Source organism: Erythranthe guttata, chromosome 9 (genome assembly GCF_056151865.1).
Source record: "Erythranthe guttata isolate IM_541 chromosome 9, IM_541, whole genome shotgun sequence".
NCBI classification, from domain to species: Eukaryota; Viridiplantae; Streptophyta; class Magnoliopsida; order Lamiales; family Phrymaceae; genus Erythranthe; species Erythranthe guttata.
Window position 1 is genome coordinate 8264738 of NC_142541.1, and position 21480 is coordinate 8286217.

Consider the following 21480-nt stretch of genomic DNA (forward strand, 5'->3'; position numbering starts at 1 on the left):
AATCAAGTTCCGGAGGCTTATCCGAAGGAGAATTCCTCATCCCTCGATATAAAGAAGCTCTTTATAATACTCTTTTTTTTTTGTTAATTTATTTTTCACTCTTATTAATTATAAGATAAGGTCATTTTAGTAAGTAACGGAAGGAGTATTTAGTAAGTTAAATACTTAAATTTATCATGGATAAAATTAAATTTAAACATTAGTTATTTAAGTACTAGCCATGTTCTGGAGAAGTTACATGCTTACCATCGGGCCTCAACTCCAACATGTCTTGCTATAGAAATGGCAATTTACTTTATTGCCAAATCTCAATTTTTACAATTAGGAAAGGTGTAAATTTGATTTTATCTTTCTTAAAAAAATAGCTACATATATATAAAATCACCTCCAAAATCAAGTTTTTTATTAATTAGTCTAAATTTTGAGTTTTCGGTGCCACGATTATTTGATGGATTTGTTTTACAGGGACATAAAGATGTGTGCAGAGTTGTTGGCTGAGATGGCTGAATCACCTGAGACCTAACATCTAGCATGGTGAATTTAAAGAGGAAGAGAACAATATAATATTATATGTGGCCTTATACTGCAAGAATATTGTATTAGAGGAAGGTATAATACATATATATAAATACAAATACACATGCATGTCTATTTATAATAAAAACACAAAGATACACAAAGGCGAAACAAACTGCTCGCCCGTCCGGAAGAATGGATAACGACATCCAGAATATTGGAACACCAGGCTCATAACCTCGTAAATATTCTAAAACGAATCAATATTTTGAAATACTTTAGGTCCAGTCTATGAGGCAAAAGATGCAAGTGAAGATAAAAATATTTATTGTAGTATTTTGCAAGACGTGAGCAGTTTGGCCAAATGCAAATGCGTTATGGTTATTTGGTTTGCGCAATCCATATTTGAGAATCGTGAACCACTTATGATATTATACATAGGGAGCTATATAATTAAATTTATAAGTTTGAATTAAAGATGTATGGTTATGGTGTTTCAGTGATTTCCATATATTTTATTTTGACAATTTTCAGATGTATATTTTTCGTTGTTTTATTTTATATTATTCATATAAATTTAATTACACATGCATGTCTATTTATAATAAAAATACAAAAAAATGCACAAAGCCGAAACAAACTGCTCCCCCGCCTGGAAGAATGGATAACAACATCAAGAATATTGGAACACCAGACTCATAACCTCGCTTCTGAAATGAATCAATTTCGAAATATTTCTGGTATATATTTTATTGAAAATCTTTAAATTTCCATATATTTTATTTTGAAAATCTTTAAATTTATAGATTCGTTCTTTTATTTCTTTAATTCATGGTTCTTTTATTTTTAATTTATTTTTGAGAAGGAGGTTCATGACCAACCATCATTATTATTCTAGATGTAGCCTTCAATATATATTATAGATAAATGCAAACTTAATGTATATGATAAAATTACCCTAACCATTTAAACCCTATTACTAATTATAACCTCAATTTAATTTCAATTTTATCAATTTTGACCCCAAAAAAATCCAATTTTAACTTTTTCTTTTTCAATTTTTTATCTCAAAATTTTTCCTTTTCTTGCCGTCGGTTGACAGTAACACTACTGCAAAATTATAATAATATTACTATTAACCACATCAATATTTTATTTGGGTTTTTTATTTTTTTTGTCTTTGTTGACCTCTCAACATAATAATAATAATTTATTACACAATAATTTATCATAGTGATTTTGTTGTGTTAGTATTATTGTGCTAGATAGTAATATAGCAATATGATAATGTTAAACCTGTTTTTCACGGGGGCAAAAAAAAAGGCCAACGTCGTCTGTCAGGGGAAAAAAGTCAACGCCTAATGACCGATGGTCAAGGACAACTATCAAAATTGGAGTCTAAATTAGGTTAGTGTCAAAATTGAATAATGGTTGAAATTTGGGGACAAATTTAGGTTAAATTAGGTTAAAGGGATGAAATTGGAGCATATGAAAATGTGAGGGAATATTTTAGTCTTTTACAATCCTCTGAATTTTGTCTAAACTTTTTTGTAAAAGAGTTTTTGATCTGAATCTCTTTATGAATAAGTATCTCATGGTGAGCTTATTTGTAATAGCCCCTAATTTATATTGTCTTTTGTTTCATACTTTGAATTTTTGTAACCGTGTCGTTTTTTTTTTTATTTCTGGAAGTTGCAATAGACCACACTTCTGGAAGTAAATGCATATTCCATCATTTGTTTATTATTATTACATTAATACATTAATGGGCAAATGACAAATAGGCACATGACAAGGGCACTTAATTAAAAGAGGGACATCCAACTTTTTTGTTTTTCAAATAAATCCAGCCCATTCAAGCTTATTTGCAAATAAGGAAAATTCATTTATATATACCAAAATTACCCTCAATTCATTAAAACCCAATTCAACTCCAATTTCATGATTTACACCCCAATTTAGCCCAATTTCATCAATTAACCAATTTTAACCCTAATTTCAATTTTGACCCGCCACCACCGGAGGCCGCCGTTGACCGGCGTTGACTTTTCTTTTTTTCTTTTTTTTTTCCCAGATTTTTTTTTTCCGGCCGGTCAACTACCGTTGACCGCCGGGTCTCCGGCGTTGACTTTTTTTTTTTCATTTTGTTTTTTCTTAAAAAAAAATATTTTTATTAATATTACTGTCTTGACTGCTAAATTACTGTCTCCGACAGTTATTTAACTGTTGGAGACGGTAATTTAACTGTAAATTGACTTTTTTTTTTCTTCAAAAATATTTTAATTAATATTACTGTATTCGTTGTTAAATTACTGTCTCCGGCAGTTATTTAACTGCCGGAGACAGTAATTTAGCAACGAATACAGTAATATTAATTAAAATATTTTTGTTAACTGTCGGAGACAGTAATTTAACTGTTAATTGAATTTTTTATTTTAAAAAAAAATATTTTTAATTAATATTACTGTATTCGTTGCTAAATTACTGTCTCCAGCAGTTATTTAACTGTCGGAGACAGTAATTTAACTGTTAATTGACTTTTTTATTCTTAAAAAAATATTTTTACTTAATATTACTGTATTCGTTGCTAAATTACTGTGTCCAGCAGTTATTTAACTGTCGGAGACAGTAATTTAACTGTTAATTGACTTTTTTTTTTCTTACAAAAAAAATATTTTAATTAATATTTACTGCCTTCGCTGCTAAATTACTATCTCCAATAGTAATTTAACTGTCTTAGACAATAATATTAATAATATTACTGTTCGGGAAAATGATATTCATAATATTATTGTCCCAAACAATAATATTACTGTCTAAGACTGTAATTTAGTAGCCAAGACAGTAATATTAATTAAAATATTTTTTTTTTCTAAAAAAACCAAATTCAAAAAAAATAATAAAAAAAAGAAAAAAAGTCAATGCCGGAGACCGACGGTCAGCGGTGGTTGACCGACCGGTAAAAAAAAAGTTTTCAAAAAAAACAAAAAAAAAAAAAAAAGGTCAACGCCGTAATCTTGCCGGAAAAAAAAATTTCATAAAAAAAATTATTTTATGAAAAAAAAACATTTCGGGGGTTAATGTGATATATTTGTTTAAATCCGGGGTCGATGTGTAATATTAAGGAAGTTAGAGCATAATGGATGGAATTGATAAGAATTATATTATGGAGGGTATTTTGGACTAAAGACATGGGGATGGATTTAATTGAGAGACTGTTTTTTTTGTGGACCAAAATGCATTTAAGTCTCGTGTGATGGGCCTTTTTATCATTCGGCCATTTATTAGTTAATTGACCGTGTTCCTATGTTTAGTCTATTTATTAAAAATATATATTATATATTAGTACAAAGTATTTTTTTAAAAATATTTAGATAAAAAAAAACTACACAATATTTAAAAAAAATCAAGTACAAAATATTTATAAGAATACAAAATAGAAGGAATGTTTAATAATTGTTAAATAATTACAGAAGAAATATTACACTTAAAAAAGAACTAAAAAGGTTATAATTTTCATCGGCTCCACACACGCAAAGGTTTCGTGTTTATAGCAAATGAGATAATTGAAGTTGAAAATAGGTCAGTAATAAAGAATAGGTTACAAGAAAAATTGAGGATAACCGCTTACAAAAACATGTAAATATCATCCAAAATTTTCATAACAATGAAGAAAATTAGTGCAAGAATCGAAAAAGAAAGGTACAAAAAAGAAAGTTTTAACAATTAACAAAACACGTAAAGTAATTGTCAATTGAATTAGAACAAAAAGTACAAATTTGTTAATACATTTCATTATCTAATGAAATTTGAATCTACAGCAAGAAAATATTAATTTAACAAGATATTTATACATTTTATAAATGTAATAATATTATTTTGATAAAATAGAGCACGCATATACATAATTAAGAAATATAGAAAAAAATAAATTATACAACACGTGCAGCGCACGTGCACCTTCCTAGTTGTACTAAAAGTGGTAATGAGGTTGAGATCATGGTGTTCTAACTTCTACCATGATGAGTTAGTGGGTGGTCTGAGTCGAGAAGGAAAATTAAAAAAAAAAACTAAAAAAATTAGAAACACGATAATAGGAAAATATTACCATTTAAATATTAGATTTTGTTAAATTAGAGATTTATTAATTTATAAAATTCCCCCTAGGTTTAGGTCTAGGTTTAAATTCAAAATATCTTTCTTTTATGGGGTTTTTGTGCATAAGTCCCTAACCAAGCATCTTTATTACTCTAGGTTTAGGGCTATATATCATTCACCAATAAGCCCATCCCTTTAATATTTATTATAAATAAAGGAAAATTTTATGTATATGACAAAATTACACCCAAATTCTTTACAACCAATTCTTAATTGTAACCTCAATTTAATCAATTTTGACCACAACAATCCAATTTTGATTCTTTTCAAAATTCTTTTTTTGCCGCCGGATTCCGGCGTTGACTTTTCAATTTTTTTTTCAAGTCTGCTTTTTTCCGCCGCCAGATTCCGGCGTTGACTTTTTTTTTTTTTTTTTTTTTTTACGTCCGCCGCTAAATGTTGACCGTAATTGTGCTCTCATTAACGGTAATTATACTGTCACTGACAATAAATTAACTTAATTATACTGTCACTGACACTACATTAACGTAATTGTAATGCCGTTGACAATAAATTAACGTAATATTATTTTTATTTTGGTTTTTTTTTTTTTTTTTTTTAATTTTGCTTGATTTGTTGACAAGTCAACGTAATTATATTACTGTCGTTGACAGCAAAATAACTGTAAACACAATAATATTACTGTCAACCACATCAATATTATTAATTTTTTTGGTTTTTTTTTTGTTTTGTTTGAGTTATTCACGGAGTAGCAATATTATTGTGTATTATTGTAATATTACTGTAAACACAATAATATTACTGTGGTTGACGGTAATATTACTGTCAACCACATCAATATTATTATTTTTGTTTGGGCTTTTTTGTTTTGTTTGAATTATTCACGGAGTACCGTAATAATATTACTGTATATTATTGTAATATTACTGTGGTTGACCGTAATATTACTGTTGTTATAGTAATATTACTGTTATTCACAGTAATATGAATTCTTTAGACTTTTTATTATGTTTGCATTTGTTTAACAGTAATATAGTTAATATTACTGTCAATCACAACAATATTGTTGTTAAAAATAATCGAAAAAATCAACGCCGGAAACCGGCGTTGACCGCCAGTTAACACCGGAAACCGATAGCGGAAAAATCATGAAGAAGAAAAAAAAAATAAATAGATAAACAAGTCAACGTCGGAGACCGACAGTGATAAACAAAATTGTCGATAAAAATGTGTTTTGGGTCAAAATTGAATAGTTTACGAAATTTGAGGTCGAATTGAGGTTAGATTAAATTAAAAGAAATATTAGAGAAAACCCCCATCTAGGAAATATACTTAAGAAAACACGTCTTCCCAAAAATAATTAGAGAAAACATCTTTAGTTAATAGTTTGACATATTAAAAGGCAGCATAATTCCCTTATTTAATTATAACTTTCCTTAACACTAGTCATTATCTCTTATCGTCCTGCCTCTTTCTCTAGATCTAAAAAAATGTGGCATCGTACAGAACGCAGAGGGGGAAGCGACGCGTCATCAGCCGTAGAAGCTAGGCGAGAAGACGCGGTGCTTACATAAGCTGCTCTCATGGGGAAAGGAAGATGAATATGGCGACAGTACTAGAGGAGGCGTACAGATACATCAAGTTCCTGCAGGCGCAGGTTAGCGCACTCCAGTCGATGCCATGTCAGAGCGGAAGGGCTACCTCCGGCGCCGGTGTTCCAGCAACGAGAATCGGCGGAGGAGATTTGGGGAGGCTAAACAGGCTGAACATTTCTCGACCACACAAATACAGGTTCTTTCTTCTAATTTTGTCTGTGTGTGTTCAATTTCAATAATTTTTATGTGAATTTTGGGGAATATGTGTGTGTATATATATAATTTGAAATTGATTTGCGTATATAATTTGGGCAGGAATATTTCGGATGTATTGTGGAATGCAATATCCACAGGCCAAGTAGTTTCGTTGTACCAAGGCCTGGGAACAAAGAACAAACTAACAGCAACTGTTTATTCGTATATTTTAATAAGTCAAGTTATTATTATGATCACTTTAATTATTCTAGAGGCGCACACAATCACATGAAAGGTAGATGCTCTTACAGTTTCCCATTGTGATGGTAAAAGTGAAGATTTTGTCATACGAAAGTGGTGATGGTGTGTTGCGGCTGATTTAGGATTTTTTGGATAGATTGGATGGAAGATGACGCGTGCAGAGGATGTCCGAGTAGGTTAATCGACTACGTTTTGATAGTCAATTAAGTTAATCGATTAGGTTTTTTTATAGTCGATTAAGTTAATTGACTACGCTCTAGTAGTCGATTAAGTGTTAGTAGCAAATATAGTCGACTACGTTTTTATATATTTTTTGTTTTTTGTAAAATATAGTCGATTTTGTATTTTTTCGCAGTTGTGATTTGTTATGTTTATTAGCAAATTCTGACTATTAATAGCTGAAATAAAAAACAAAAAAAAAAATTAAAAAATTAAAGAATTTCCTTAATCGACTATAAAGCATACAGTCGATTAAGGAAACTGATACAAAATAAACGGGAAAAAAATTGTTGAGCGCATGACCCAGTGATGAGGTGGCGGGCGGGATAAAGCAGTGATGAGGTGGCGGGCGGGGGTAAAGCTGGAAAATATAATGGCGGAAAATGGGTGTGGACTTTTTTCAAATGGAGAGAAATATTTTGGGCCTCTCTCCATTAAAAAAAAGTAATGAGGGGTTTTTCTCAAATAGCGCCTAAATTAAATGATGAAATTAGAGCATATTAGAGTATGAGGGGCTATTATAGTCTTTTACCATGTGTGACTTTTTTGTAAAGGAGTTTACTGCCTAAATCTCTTTATATATAAGTACCCATTGATGGTTTATTTGTAAAGATCCCTTCTTTTATATGTAAGATAAATATTTTTGTGAAAAAAATAAATAAATAGACAAGATAAAAAATGTAGCAGATCCGAGGAAAGTGTCCAAGGGGAGAGAGAGGTTAGCAATTTTATAGGGGATAATTAGCAATACCCCCCTCATCTAGGTAAATGAGTTAACAAAACCCCCCCTCCCAAAACTAATTAGAGAAAACCCCCTTACCTAATATTCTTCCCAAATATTATTTAATAATTCCCAAACCACCCTTATTACCCCTAAATTATAGCCATTGACTAAGTTGTACCATTGTGGCCTCTTCCCCAACCAACCCACGTCACATTCTCACTCTCCTCTTTCTCTTCTCTCTCTCTATCTCTCTCCTCTTTCTCTCGCACACACAAACACACAGGCACACACACACACAAATATTATCTCTTCTCTCTCTCTATCTCTCTCCTCTTTCTCTCGCACACACAAACACACAGACACACACACACACAAATTACACACACAAAATCAGCAGAAGCTGAGGTATTTTTTCCCTTTTCTTCTGGTTTGAAATTTTGTTGTTGCCATTCGTTTCGAGTCTTCTGCCTTTTCGATCTACCGTGATTTTATACAGTTTTTTTTTACGGTTCGGTGATTTGCAATTCTTAAATAGCAAAATGATTTTCGTGTTTTTACGATTCGATTTGCAATTTAACAACCATGCTTTCACTTGTTTGAAGCCCGACGACGGCCTTCGTTTTTGTTTAATTTGGTGTTTGTAGAATTAGTGGTGTTTGATTTATGGTTTAATTACTGTTTAAAGTTTGTCGCATTTATGATATGGGTGGAGGATTGCGATGGGTCTGCTGGCGGCGGTGGTTTTGGGTGGAAGATTCCGATGGATTTGCTGAATTCGCGCAGAAAAAACAAATTCGCGCAGGCAGGGCCCTTAATCGACTACGTGGTTTAATCGACTATGTTCAATAGTCGATTAAGGCTTAATCGACTATGTTCAGTAGTCGATTAAGTTAACCGACTCTAGTTGTTCAATTTTTTTTTTTTTTTTGATTTTTTGTTTATTGATTCCAATGTATAAATCAATTACAATGTTTGTATTTTTTTTTAAATATAATTGATTTTGCATTTTTTTTGTAATTGTGATTTGTTATTTTTAATAGCTAAAATTTTAATCGACTATGCATTAATAAACCTGATAGAGAAAAAAAATTAAAAAAACCAAAAAAAAAATTAAAAACAAAATTAGAAACAAAAAAAAAATTAAAAAATTAAAGATTTTCCTTAATCGACTATGAAGCATAGTCGATTTAAGACTAATCGACTATGCTTCATAGTCGATTAAAAAAACGGAAAATAATAAAAAAATCGCGGATGAGGTGGCGGGCGGGGGTAAAGCTGGAAAACATAATGGCTGGAAATGGGTGTGGACTTTTCTCAAACGGACTAAAATATTTTGGGCCTCCCTCAATTAAAAAAAGTAGTGAGGGGGTTTTCTCAAAGAGCCCCATTTTATAGAGTGTATGTAAAGAAGAAAAACTCCATTCCAAGGCAATTAACAAACAACAATTGCTTTATCAATCTCTCCAAAATTTAAGCATATACATGATCTAGCAGACGTCCCCAGATTTACAGTACCATTCCTTTTAGAGAAATTAAAAATAGGTAAAAAGCCTAATACATCATAAAATTATTAGATTATTCAATTAAATACAACATAAAAAAAAACAAAAAACAAAATTTCTCTCACATTCATTGACTAAATGTCGTTTAAAGGGATATAGCTGTGAAACAAAAGGAAAACAGGATTCTTGGGTAGACTGCGATGAAGCACCCAACAATCTCTTGCATTCATACTATGACATAGCCGTCAGATTTTCATTTTTCTGGAAAGAAAAATAGATGTCGCAAAATATTGGTTCGAAGAGCAACATATAGCTTAGAATTTTCGTCAAAATTACAGAGATGAAACATGCGGGTTTCATAACTTATCAGTCTTTTTCTCCTTTTTTTTTTATTTATTTATTTATTTATTTATTTATATATGAAGCCTTCCCATCCAACAAACAAATCAGTTCAGCAATATCAAGAAAAACGAGAGAAAAAAAATTAAAATCAACATGAAATGCACCATGTTGATTTTGTGTGTCTACAGAAGTAATCTACTAAAAGCAGAATAAAAAAATACAAGAATTTAATGTGGTTCGAATACAAATGTACCCTACATCCACAAGAACTTGCAAACTAGTTCAGACTTACATTGCACATTAATAGGAGTTAATAAAACACTACAGAATACCTCTTTATGTTATACACCCTTCTTGCTTACGACTTGAACTTGTTGATTATCAAAACAATTCCTCCATCCGCACTCTTGGATTCCCTCCAATGCTGAACTCCTTTCAGACGGCGGGAGAGGTCTTAAGCACTTCTCTCGAAACGCCGATCTTCTTTGTGGCCTGGTAGAAGAAACCCGTCCTGTTGCCACACCTGATGTGCAGACAGGGCTGCAGCACCGGCTGCACTCTTCAAAGCCTTTATGCTAGAATTTTTCGACTAAAGCTACCTAGGACTTCACAGGTTCTTATGACTTATATAGGGACGAAAATAAGCCTTCAAACCTAATTTGAGCCCTAAGATATCGATTTAACTAGGTAATAGAATCCTAGTCGATTTCTACTTCAATTCTAGATAAGTAAAAAAGATACCTAACTAGAAAGAACGAAATCTACATTTAGAACTCGTAAATAGAACATTAACAATCAGTGCATAAATCTCCGAATTTTATTATGCGGCTGATTTAAAAAGGATAATATAGAGATATTTTCGAATTCAAAGTTCGCCAGATTAATGTACGCAAAATCCCCAAAACCACCCGCACCAAAAAAAATCGATATTTGAATTGAACAGAAAATAATGATCCAAAAATTAATATTAAATGAAAGAATTTATGGTCCCGAATTCGTTTAATACAGAGGTGTTATCTTAAGTGTTATGGCACTTAAATAAACATGCAGCGGAAATATAAAGACAATACTCAGATCTAAAAAATGTTCACTAGTAAAACTTGTGAACTTGTCATTTACAGGACGGAAAAATTGTATTAAAACAGTATTCCAAGAATACAAAGAGAAGATGTACGAAAAATTCTTCCTTATGAATGAATCATTATCATGATCATTCTTACATTCAAATCCTAGAAACAAAAAGAGAAATATTAAAAATTCTAGATTTCAAAGAATGTACTCGTGAGGAGTTCGTAAAGAACTTCTTTCTCATGAATGAATCACTATCTTGATCATTCTTACAACCAAGTCTAGAAACATAAAAACTATATGCTAAACAATCTAGACTACAAAGAATGTACTCATGAGGAGTACAAACAACGGATTCTAAAACCACTCTAAAACACTCATGTATTCTTTTCAGCTCTCGGTTTTTGTTTCTTAGAATCGATGATTTTCCTTGAGTCTTGAAGTCGGTATTTATAGACATTCCAAGCTTCCACTCCTCAGCCCATGAGCACTCAAGAACATGGGTTAGTGGGTTAGTTTAGTAGTTAAGATAATATCCACAATTTAACCCACTAAGCACTACTTAGCCCACTAAGTATTATACTTAGCCCACTAAGCACTAGACTTAACCCACTAAGCACTACTTATTCCATAACTAAAATTTAGTTAGAAAATAAGAATGTTAAAAACAAAATGTGGAAATAATCCACGTGTTTCAAACTCCCCCTTTTTAACTTTCTGATCAAAACTAAATTTTAGCTTAACTCCCCCTGAGTCATTGCTTGAACTCCCCCTGAATTTGACAACCAACATTAACATAAAAGTTCAGAGGGAAAATAAAAACTGAACAAAACCGAATATTGTTCATAAAAAAAAATTAAAGTAGAATATCCAAGGTCTCCTCAGTATCAGCTGTTGTTCCTCCATCACTAGCACTGGACCCACTGCTTTCCTCTTCTCATTCAGCTTCACCCTCATTCTTTTCTTCTTCTTCATTAACTCCATGCTCTCTGCCCCTGGCATCCAAAGGATGAGAATTCCCTGCTTCAACTTCATGACTGGCGCTTGTTCTCCCCCTTTTTGATCAGAAAGAGCTTTTTGGAGCATTTCCACCATGCACTGATGATAAGTGATCTGAGCTAGGGAGTGAGTAAGCTGTTGTAACAAAAGATCTCGTGGAACAGAAACAAGGATGTTAGGGGTGTTGTCAACATGAGGAGCAACACCTTCAGTACCAAGATTATTTTGACCTGATTTTGAGAGAAAATTATCTCCATTCCAGGGAAGATCTTGGACATGAGGAGCTTTGAGAAAATTTTGAGAAATAGTTATCATGCCAAGTGGAGTGTGAAAATATTCTGATTCATCTTGGCCCAAATTTTGAGAAAGCAGAATGGAGTAGATGAGAGAACGATAAGGAAGATGAGTGGAGGAAGAAATTTTCTGGGCAAGATTACCTATATTGGCAATTTTTTTCGGAAGGAGGCAAGTGGAACTTCCCAGCTGTCATCACTTTTCTTTTCTTCTTTAGCCTGGGAAGGTGATGCATCCACTTGAACAGCTGCCTCTGCCAGAGTTTCCAGAGGATCTTCAGGTGGAACTGAGAGTGTTTCTTCAGTGGTGGTAAATTCCTGAGCATCAACAGTGGGAATATCTACATGCTCAGCAGAGGACATCCAAGAAAAATCAGGCATTTCCTCATCTTGGTAGGGAGCAGCATCCTCAACAGCACTCTGAGGGACATTGTCTGAGGCAGTAGGTGCAGCAGCATTTTCAGGAACATGGGCAGCAACATCTTCAGAAACAGGATGTTGAGGAAGTTGCTGCCATGTTGGGCTGAAATGTCTCCCCCTAAGTTGATGCTGGTGGAGGTGCGTCTTTGGAGGATAACTCCGTGGAGCTTGAAGAAAGAGCTTGAGCTTCTGGTTCTGCAAAGGTAGGATCTCCTTTTTGTCATCCGTTTCTTCATCAACCAAGTGAAGGCCTCTTGGTGGGTTTGGCCTAACTGGAGTACGACCACCTTTGCCGCCTCTTCTTCCACCTCTGTTGGGAGAATTTCCTCCCCTCCGACGTTGTGACCCAGATGCATTCAGATCTGGGAAGGGATTCATGCGCTTGGACCGGCGAGTAGAAAACCTTCTTGCGGTGGAAGAGGGATCCACGTTCTGGAAGTTGTCTGGGTCAATCGGATTCAGCTCGTCTCCGGGCTCAATAAAGCGGATCGGCATAGCTTCAAAGTTGACAGGATGAATGATGATGGCTAGATTTGGGTCTGCTGGTTCAGGTGCTGCATCATCGTTACCAACGGCTGGAAGAGGATTTCTTGGAGGAGATGCCATGATACAGTAGATAAAAAATTGCTTCTTGTGCTTTTGATTTTTGAGTGTGAATTTTTCGAAAAAGAAGCACGAAATTTATAAGCCCTAATTTTTGCTGAAAAAAAAATTGAAAGTGGAGAAGGTGAAGAAGTGGTGTGCGTTTTTCTTGGAGAAAGTGTGATTAATGAGAATAAATGTTTATTTGGCAGTTTAAGACAAAACGTGACACATGGCACAATAAGGAGTGGACTTAGTGGAAAATAAAAGACTAACCCATGTACTCCATGACCCATATAAATAGTGATAATTCAATAATAATATAATAATAATAGTGATAAAAATAATAACACTCACGAAATTTAAACTTAAATAATAAACACATCTTTTAATGATTAATAGTGTGAAAAAAAATGGCTAACATGCATAGATATGTATATCTATAAATATATAGATATAATTTTTTTTTTTAAACCCTTATTTTCAAGTCAAACAATTTACATGGAACATGATCAAATGTTCAGTTTGAAAGTTCCTCAGTTACTAAGATATGACTATTCAGATAGAGGAGTTTGACTTATGTGATTATAATTGTTCTCTGAATGTTTACATGAAGCATGATCACGTTTCAAGGTGAAAGACTTCCAGTTACTTATTTAGAGAATATTATATCACAGTGAAGCCATTGTTTAAAGAAGCTAAGCTTCAGTAAATTATGTTGCAGCTTAAGATGTTTGATGAGGTGCTGCAACATATTTCAGGACATGTTTATTGAGTACACATCCCGAGAGATTTTCTAAGTTTAGAGAACCTCTCATAATCTAATGCCTTTGTAAAGATGTCAGCCAACTGATCTTCTGTAGGAATGTACTTTAAGCACACTATATTTTTCTCAACTATATCACGAATAAAATGATGTTTAATATCTATGTGTTTAGTTCTTGAGTGTTGAACAGGATTTTTTGAAATATCAATAGCACTTGAATTATCACGATATATGGTCAAGGTGTCACTGTTTAACCCATAATCCCCCAACATTTGTTTCATCAAAATTAGTTGACCACAACATCCTCCAGCAGCTACATATTCTGATTCAGCTGTTGAAAGTGATACACAATTTTGTTTTCTAATAAACCATGAAACCAGATTATTCCCCAAAAAGAAACATGCACCTGATGTGCTTTTTCTATCACTAATATCCCCAGCCCAATCAGAATCACTAAAACCTATCAAATTAGTATTAGTGTCTTTGAAAAACTGAATGCCTAAGTCTACTGTACCTGCAACATACCAAATAATCCTCTTCACAGCTTTAAGATGAGTGACTTTGGGATTAGCTTGATACCTGACACACACACAAACACTAAACATAATATCCGGTCTGCTTGCAGTTAGATACAGAAGGCTTCCAATCATGCTTCTGTATAGGGTGCTGTCAACATCTTCAGCAACATCGTTCTTGGACAGTTTCTGACTTGAACCCATTGGAGTTTTCATGGGCTTGGCTGACTCCAACTCAAACCTTTTGACCATATTGAGAGCATACTTCTTTTGATTTACAAAAATTCCTTCACATGTCTGTTTGATTTGGAGTCCTAGGAAGTAATTCAACTCTCCTACCCTGCTCATTTCAAAGGTGTGAGACATATAATCTACAAAATACTGTAAAAGGTTAGCAAAAGTAGAACCAAAAACAATATCATCAACATATATCTTTACAATAATGATATGGTTATTTGTTATTCTAACAAATAGAGTTCTGTCTGCCTCTCCTCTGGTAAACTGTATTTCAAGTAAGAAGTCAGTGAGTCTTTGATACCAAGCTCTAGGAGCTTGTTTAAAACCATACAAAGCCTTCTTAAGCTTGAACACATGATTAGGCTTGGCAGAATCTTCAAAACCCTTGGGCTGCTCTACATATGCTTCATCATTTAAAACACCATTTAGAAATGCACTTTTGATATCCATCTGATACAATTTGATTTTAAGAAAACAGGTTGTAGCAAGAAGTAACCTAATAGATTCAATTCTAGCTACTGGAGCAAAGGTCTCATCAAAATCTATACCTTCTATCTGAGTGTAACCTTGTGCTACTAACCTAGCCTTATTTCTAACAACTGTACCTTTTTCATCAGTTTCGTTTTTGAAGATCCACTTAGTTCCTATCACATATATATGACTTGGTCTGGGAACTAAGTACCAAACATCATTCCTGATGAACTGATTCAATTCTTCATGCATTGCATTGATCCAAAACTCATCCTTCAGTGCTTCTGCAATATTCTTTGGTTCAACTGAAGATACAAAACAAGTAGTTCCAGTTAGTGCACATTCAGAAGATAAATTTGCAAATCTTACCATATCTCTGTAATTCACCCTCTCTTTTCTTCTGGTCCTTATCCCATCAAAGATATCTCCCATAACTTGAGTAGAGGGGTGATTTTTCTGGATTCTACTGGAAAGGTCCTTTCTGCAGAAATCATGAGTTGGCTGCGCTTCAGCTTCTGTGTTCTCCGTAGAAAGTATTGAGTCAGATGTGTTGACACTTGGCTCAACACCCTCTTCTCTTAACACTGGACTGTTTATATCTGAAGCACATGTGGCAGTAGTGTCTCCACCGGTTATTTCTCCTTTAGCAATCAGGTCATCAACTTCATCTTCAGATGTTTTACGGCGGAGATCAGCAAAATCATCAAATACCACATTTACAGATTCAATAATGGTTCGAGTTCTTAAGTTATATACTCTATATGCATGACTGTTATTAGAGTATCCCACAAATAAACTCAAATCACTTTTTGAATCAAATTTAGCTAGATGATCTCTGTCATTTAGGACATAGCAAACACATCCAAACACATGCATGTATTCTAGATAATATTTTTCTCTTAAAAAATACACCCAAGTATATCTCGAAAAATCATCATCACACACAAATACATATGTTTTACCACCTAGACTTTCTACCTCTATAGGACCCATAAGATCCATACGTACAAGTTCAAAACAAATCGTGGTACCAACGTGTTGTAACACTTTGTGTGGCACTCTAGTTTGCTTTCCCTTCTGACACATTCCGCATATAAGAATGTCCTTGATCTTGAGATCTGGAATTCCTCTTATGGCATTGTACTTGTTGAGCAGCTTCACATTTTTGAAGTTTGTGTGCCCTAGTTTCTAGTGCCACAACTCTACTTCACTTACTCTTGATCTCTTGCATGAGATGGTGTCACCTGTTTGATAACAGTTATCCATTGACCTGGAACCTGTCAGTACACAATGATTTTGATTATCAAACACAGAACAACAGTATTTATCAAATTGAACACGTAGATCATCATCACACAATTGACTAATACTGATGAGATTTGACCCCAATCCTTCAACATGCAAGACATTTGAAAGTTTTGGAAGTCCCTCAATACTGAGTGTTCCACGTCCAACCACTTTGCCTTTAGCTCCTCCTCCATAGGTTACACGTCCACCATTGAGTGTATGGTAGTTTGATAGAAATTCTTTAGTTCCAGTCATGTGCCTAGAGCATCCACTATCAAAGTACCATGAACCTGAAATGTTAGCATTTAAAGAAGTGTATATTGCTTTGCATATAAGTTTACCTTTGGGAGTCCATATTCTACACTCTTTTTTGGTAAATTCTACCTTTTTCTTGGAGATGTTACCTGGAGTGATGTGACTGTGGAATTTCTGCATTCATTTCCATTTGAACCCTTCTCTTTTACAAAGACAATTTCCTTCTTCTTTACTGGCTTGTGTTTCTTCACTTGTTTTTTGAACCCTAGACCTTCATTTTTTTTGTACTTCTCTAGTGACACAATCTCTTCGAGTTTAGTTGTGCCGGTATTCATCCTCTTGGTTTCTAGAGTTGCTTCTTTGAGTTCATCGTTAACCTTTGCCAGCTCAAGATCCTTCTTGGTGATACCAACCTCCAAATGAGTGATTGTGTCTTTAAGGGAAGAATTTTCCTTGTTGGCTGCATCTAGAGCATGAGTCTTCTTCTCCAAGTCACTAAACAATTTCTTATACATTTCTTCCTCATCTCCCACTGCTTCTTTACTGTATTCTGCAGCATTCAAAGAAATAGAGTTCAAACATGTATAATGACTATTATCTAACTTAGAATTTTGAGTTACTGAAAGTGTTTCAGAAAGTGTTGCAGCATCTAGAGAAACTCCATGTGATTCTGTTACAGGACAATTTTTAGTGATATATCTGACAGAAAGAGCCTGTTTAGTGGGTTGCTGCTCCTCTGTCTGTTCAGGTTGCTCTTCCTCCTCATCACTGACAGCACAAATCAGGCTCATTCCTCTTATTCTCAAGGTATTTGCACATTCATTAGCATAATGTCCAAATCCTGTAACTGTCATGTTGAATATAGAGACGATGTGTCTTTGGCCTCCTCAATTGCAGTCACTGTCATGTTGAATCTTTCTGGAAGAGTTCTCAGTACCTTATTCACCAGTGTCTCATTGCTCAAAGGACCACCTAAGGATTGAAATTCATTAGGTGAATCAATCAATTTCTCATTGTACAGAGAAATCGTTTCAGTTTCTTCCATTCTCAGTCTCTCAAATTTGGAAGAGAGTAATCTGAGCTTAGTACTTCTGACACTGCCTGATCCTTCACAATGTAGCTGAAGAACCTCCCAAGAATCCTTCGCACAAGTGTACACTGAGATCAATTTAAACATTGTTAAATCTACTGAATTAAAGATTGCATTTAACGCCTTTGAGTTTTGATTGGCATTTGATAGATCGTCTGTTGTCCACCGTAATTCTGGTGTTGGAAATACATCCCCATCCGCATCTGTTATAGTTGGTGGCTTCCATCCAGTAAGAATAGATCTCCAGGTTCTCTCATCAATGGCTTTGATGTACGCCCTCATCTTGACTTTCCAGTAGGTGTAGTTTGTGCCATCAAGTACAGGAGGTCGCATAGAGGCAATCATCTGAGTATCCATCACGAATTCGTTACTGAAAAAAAATAGGAACAAACACTTGGTATTCGTCAAGTGTTGGCTCTGATACCAATTGAAAGAGTTTATGGTCCCGAATTCGTTTAATACAGAGGTGTTATCTTAAGTGTTATGACACTTAAATAAACATGCAGCGGAAATATAAAGACAATACTCAGATCTAAAAAATGTTCACAAGTAAAACTTGTGAACTTGTCCTTTACAGGACGGAAAAATTGTATTAAAACAGTATTCCAAGAATACAAAGAGAAGATGTACGAAAACTTCTTCCTTATGAATTAATCATTATCATGATCATTCTTACATTCAAATCTAGAAACAAAAAGAGAAATATTAAAAATTCTAGATTTCAAAGAATGTACTCGTGAGGAGTACGTAAAGAACTTCTTTCTTATGAATGAATCACTATCTTGATCATTCTTACAACCAAGTCTAGAAACATAAAAACTATATGCTAAACAATCTAGACTACAAAGAATGTACTCATGAGGAGTACAAACAACCGATTCTAAAACCACTCTAAAACACTCATGTATTATTTTCAGCTCTCGGTTTTTGTTTCTTAGAATCGATGATTTTCCATGAGTCTTGAAGTCGGTATTTATAGACATTCCAAGCTTCCACTCCTCAGCCCATGATCTGCAAGAAAACCAACTACAAGAGCACTCAAGAACATGGGTTAGTGGGTTAGTTTAGTAGTTAAGATAATATCCACAATTTAACCCACTAAGCACTACATAGCCCACTAAGTATTATACTTAGCCCACTAAGCACTATACTTAACCCACTAAGCACTACTTATTCCATAACTAAAATTTAGTTAGAAAATAAGAAAGTTAAAAACAAAATGTGGAAATAATCCACGTGTTTCATTAAGTAATATAAAAAATTCAACCTTAAAATAGGCGGGGATAAGTTTTCCTAGGGTTTCACTAAGCAACTTTTCTTTTATTAATAAGATATCTTGCTGATCAAATACAAATGTGTGAATCATGATACCTCCGGTGAAATAATGTGGAATTTCGCTTAGCTGGCAAAATAAATGAGAGTGGATCTTCCCAATTAGACAAGGGATACAAGTTCACAATTAGCACTTAGTGAGGTCACAGTCGTTTCATCGGGTTCTAACTTTTTAAACTCATCATGTACATAATAATATGCCCATAATTCTTCATAGCTTGATTAGTTGAACAGTGAAATAACTGCATTGCTACAAATACCTGCAAAGATACACATATTTCTATTAAAGGATCTCTAACATGTCTTGACCCAATGGCATTCGATTTATAAATCTAGAGACAAGAAAATCAAAGAGATACCCATAGTGCATATAGTTCAGACATTGCCAAACAAAGCCCTTATCGATTTCACCTATTCAATCAAAAAAAAGAAGCGGCATGAATGTTTGGGTTACTCCATTCAAGCCAATCAAGAACAAGAGAATGATAACAATTATTATACGAGTTTTGAATAAATTTAGTTGCGCCACTTAAAACTCTTCCATCTCTTTTCATCAATGGTGATTGCTATTCAATATGCAATATCCATCAATATGAATCTAATAACAAAAAACCAAGCATCTAATCAATGTCACATGCACGAAAAAACCATGGACGAAAAGAAAATTAAGTAGAGATACCTTGTGACGCCTCCCCAAGTGCTAACATTATCCAATTGCTTCGTACGAAGCTTCCAACTTTACAAGTAGCGTAGCAAGTGAAGAAAACATTATCACACACCTCAATCATCGCGCAATTCTTCCACTTCACTCTTCGAGTTATCAGCACGACCTCTGTCCAAACCCCGACGCCCAAAAAGAACAAGATTAAGAAGCTTCCTCTTAACCTCATAAATAGGATTGGGCTCAATCAAGCACCCTCTCTCAGGGCCGGCTCTAGTGCATAGGCAACTTAGGCCATGCCTAGGGCCCCCTAAATTATGTGTATTATAAATTGAGGGTTTAGTGCATAAGTCCCCAACCAAACATCTTTATTATTCTAGATTTAGGGGCTATATCTCTTTCACAAATAAGCTCATCCCTTTAATATTTATTATAAATAATGAAAACATTCATGTATATGCCAATATTACCCCTAACCCTTTATACCCAATTCTTAATTGTAACCCCAATTTAATGAATTTTGTCCACAAAAATACAATTTTGACCTTTTTTTTTCAAAAAAAAAAAAAATTCAAAACAAATGTTTTTGCCGCCGAATTCGACTTTTAGATTTTTTTTTCTTCCGGATTTTTTCGCCGGTTTCCGGCGGCGTTGACTTTTTTTTAGTGTTATTTTAAGTTTTTCTTTCTTTCTTTCTTTTTTTTTTTACCTCCGCCGCTAAACGTTGACCGTAATTGTGCTGTCACTGACAGTAAATTAACGTAATTATACTGTCAATGAAAATTAATTAACGTAATTGTACTGCCGTTGACAATACATTTATGTAATTGTTTTGCCGTTATCAATAAATTAACGTAATATTATTATTTTTTATTTTTTGTTATTTTTTTTATTTAGTTTGATTTGTTGACAAGTCAACGTAATTATATTACGGTCGGTGACGGTAAAATAACTGTTAACACAATAATATTACTGTCAACAACACATCAATATTATTATTTTTTGGGTTTTTTGTTTTGTTTGAGTTATTCACGGAGTAACGTAATAATATTACTGTCTATTATTGTAATATTATTGTAAACACAATAATATTACTGTGGTTGACGGTAATATTACTGCTGTTATAGTAATATTGCTGTCAACCACATCAATATTATTATTTTTTTTGGATTTTTTTGTTTGTTGGAGTTATTCACGGAGTAACGTAATAATATTACTGTTTATTATTGTAATATTATTGTGGTTGACGGTAATATTACTGTTGTTGTAGTAATATTACTGTCACTCACAGTAATATTAATTCTTTTGGCTTTTTATTATGTTTACATTTGTTGAACGGTCAACATAGTAATATTACTCTATTACACAATAATAATGAGTTTTGTTGTGTTAATATTACCATGCTAGAGATTAGTATAGCAATATTACTGTGTTAAACTGTAGTTTAGTTAATTTTACTGTGTTTAACAGTAATATAGTTAATATTGCTGTCAATCACAACAATATTGCTGTTTAAACGAAAAAAAATGTTACAAAAAGAAAAAAACAGAAAAGAAAAACAAAATGAAAAGTCAACGCCGGATTCCGGCGATTTTTTTTTTTTTTTTGTAATTTTTGTTTTTTCGAAAAACAAAAAGCTTTGGGTCAAAATTGAACAATTTGTAAAATTTGGGGTCAAATTGAGGTTAAATTAAGTTAAGGATGAAATTGGAGCATATTAAAGTATGATGGGCTATTTTAGTGTTTTACAAAAACTTGGACCATGTGTGGACTTATTGGTAAAGGAGTTTTTTGTCTGGATCTCTTTATGAATAAGCAGTATTCCAAAAATCGGCCGAGGCGGTCCAAAACCTTTACGATTTTAGTATAAAGGTTTGGAAGTGAGGCGGTTTTAGGCGGTCCGAGGCGGTCCAACCTTTAAGGCGGGTCAAACTTCGGTGTAAAAAATCCGCAAAAAAATCGGCAAAAAATTGGTCAAAAATCGGTTTTTTTTTATTAATATAATTCAAAATAAAAGTTGGGATTTTTATA

The 21480-nt window shown here is 33.6% G+C and overlaps 1 long non-coding RNA gene across 1 annotated transcript; it reads left to right on the forward strand.

Moving 5' to 3' along the window:
* Window positions 1-7664: 7664 nt before the first annotated feature.
* On the forward strand, window positions 7665-8646 carry LOC148767993 (uncharacterized). Its single transcript, XR_016033407.1, has 2 exons — window positions 7665-8034; window positions 8315-8646. It is a non-coding gene; the product is annotated as an uncharacterized LOC148767993 (long non-coding RNA).
* Window positions 8647-21480: the final 12834 nt, after the last annotated feature.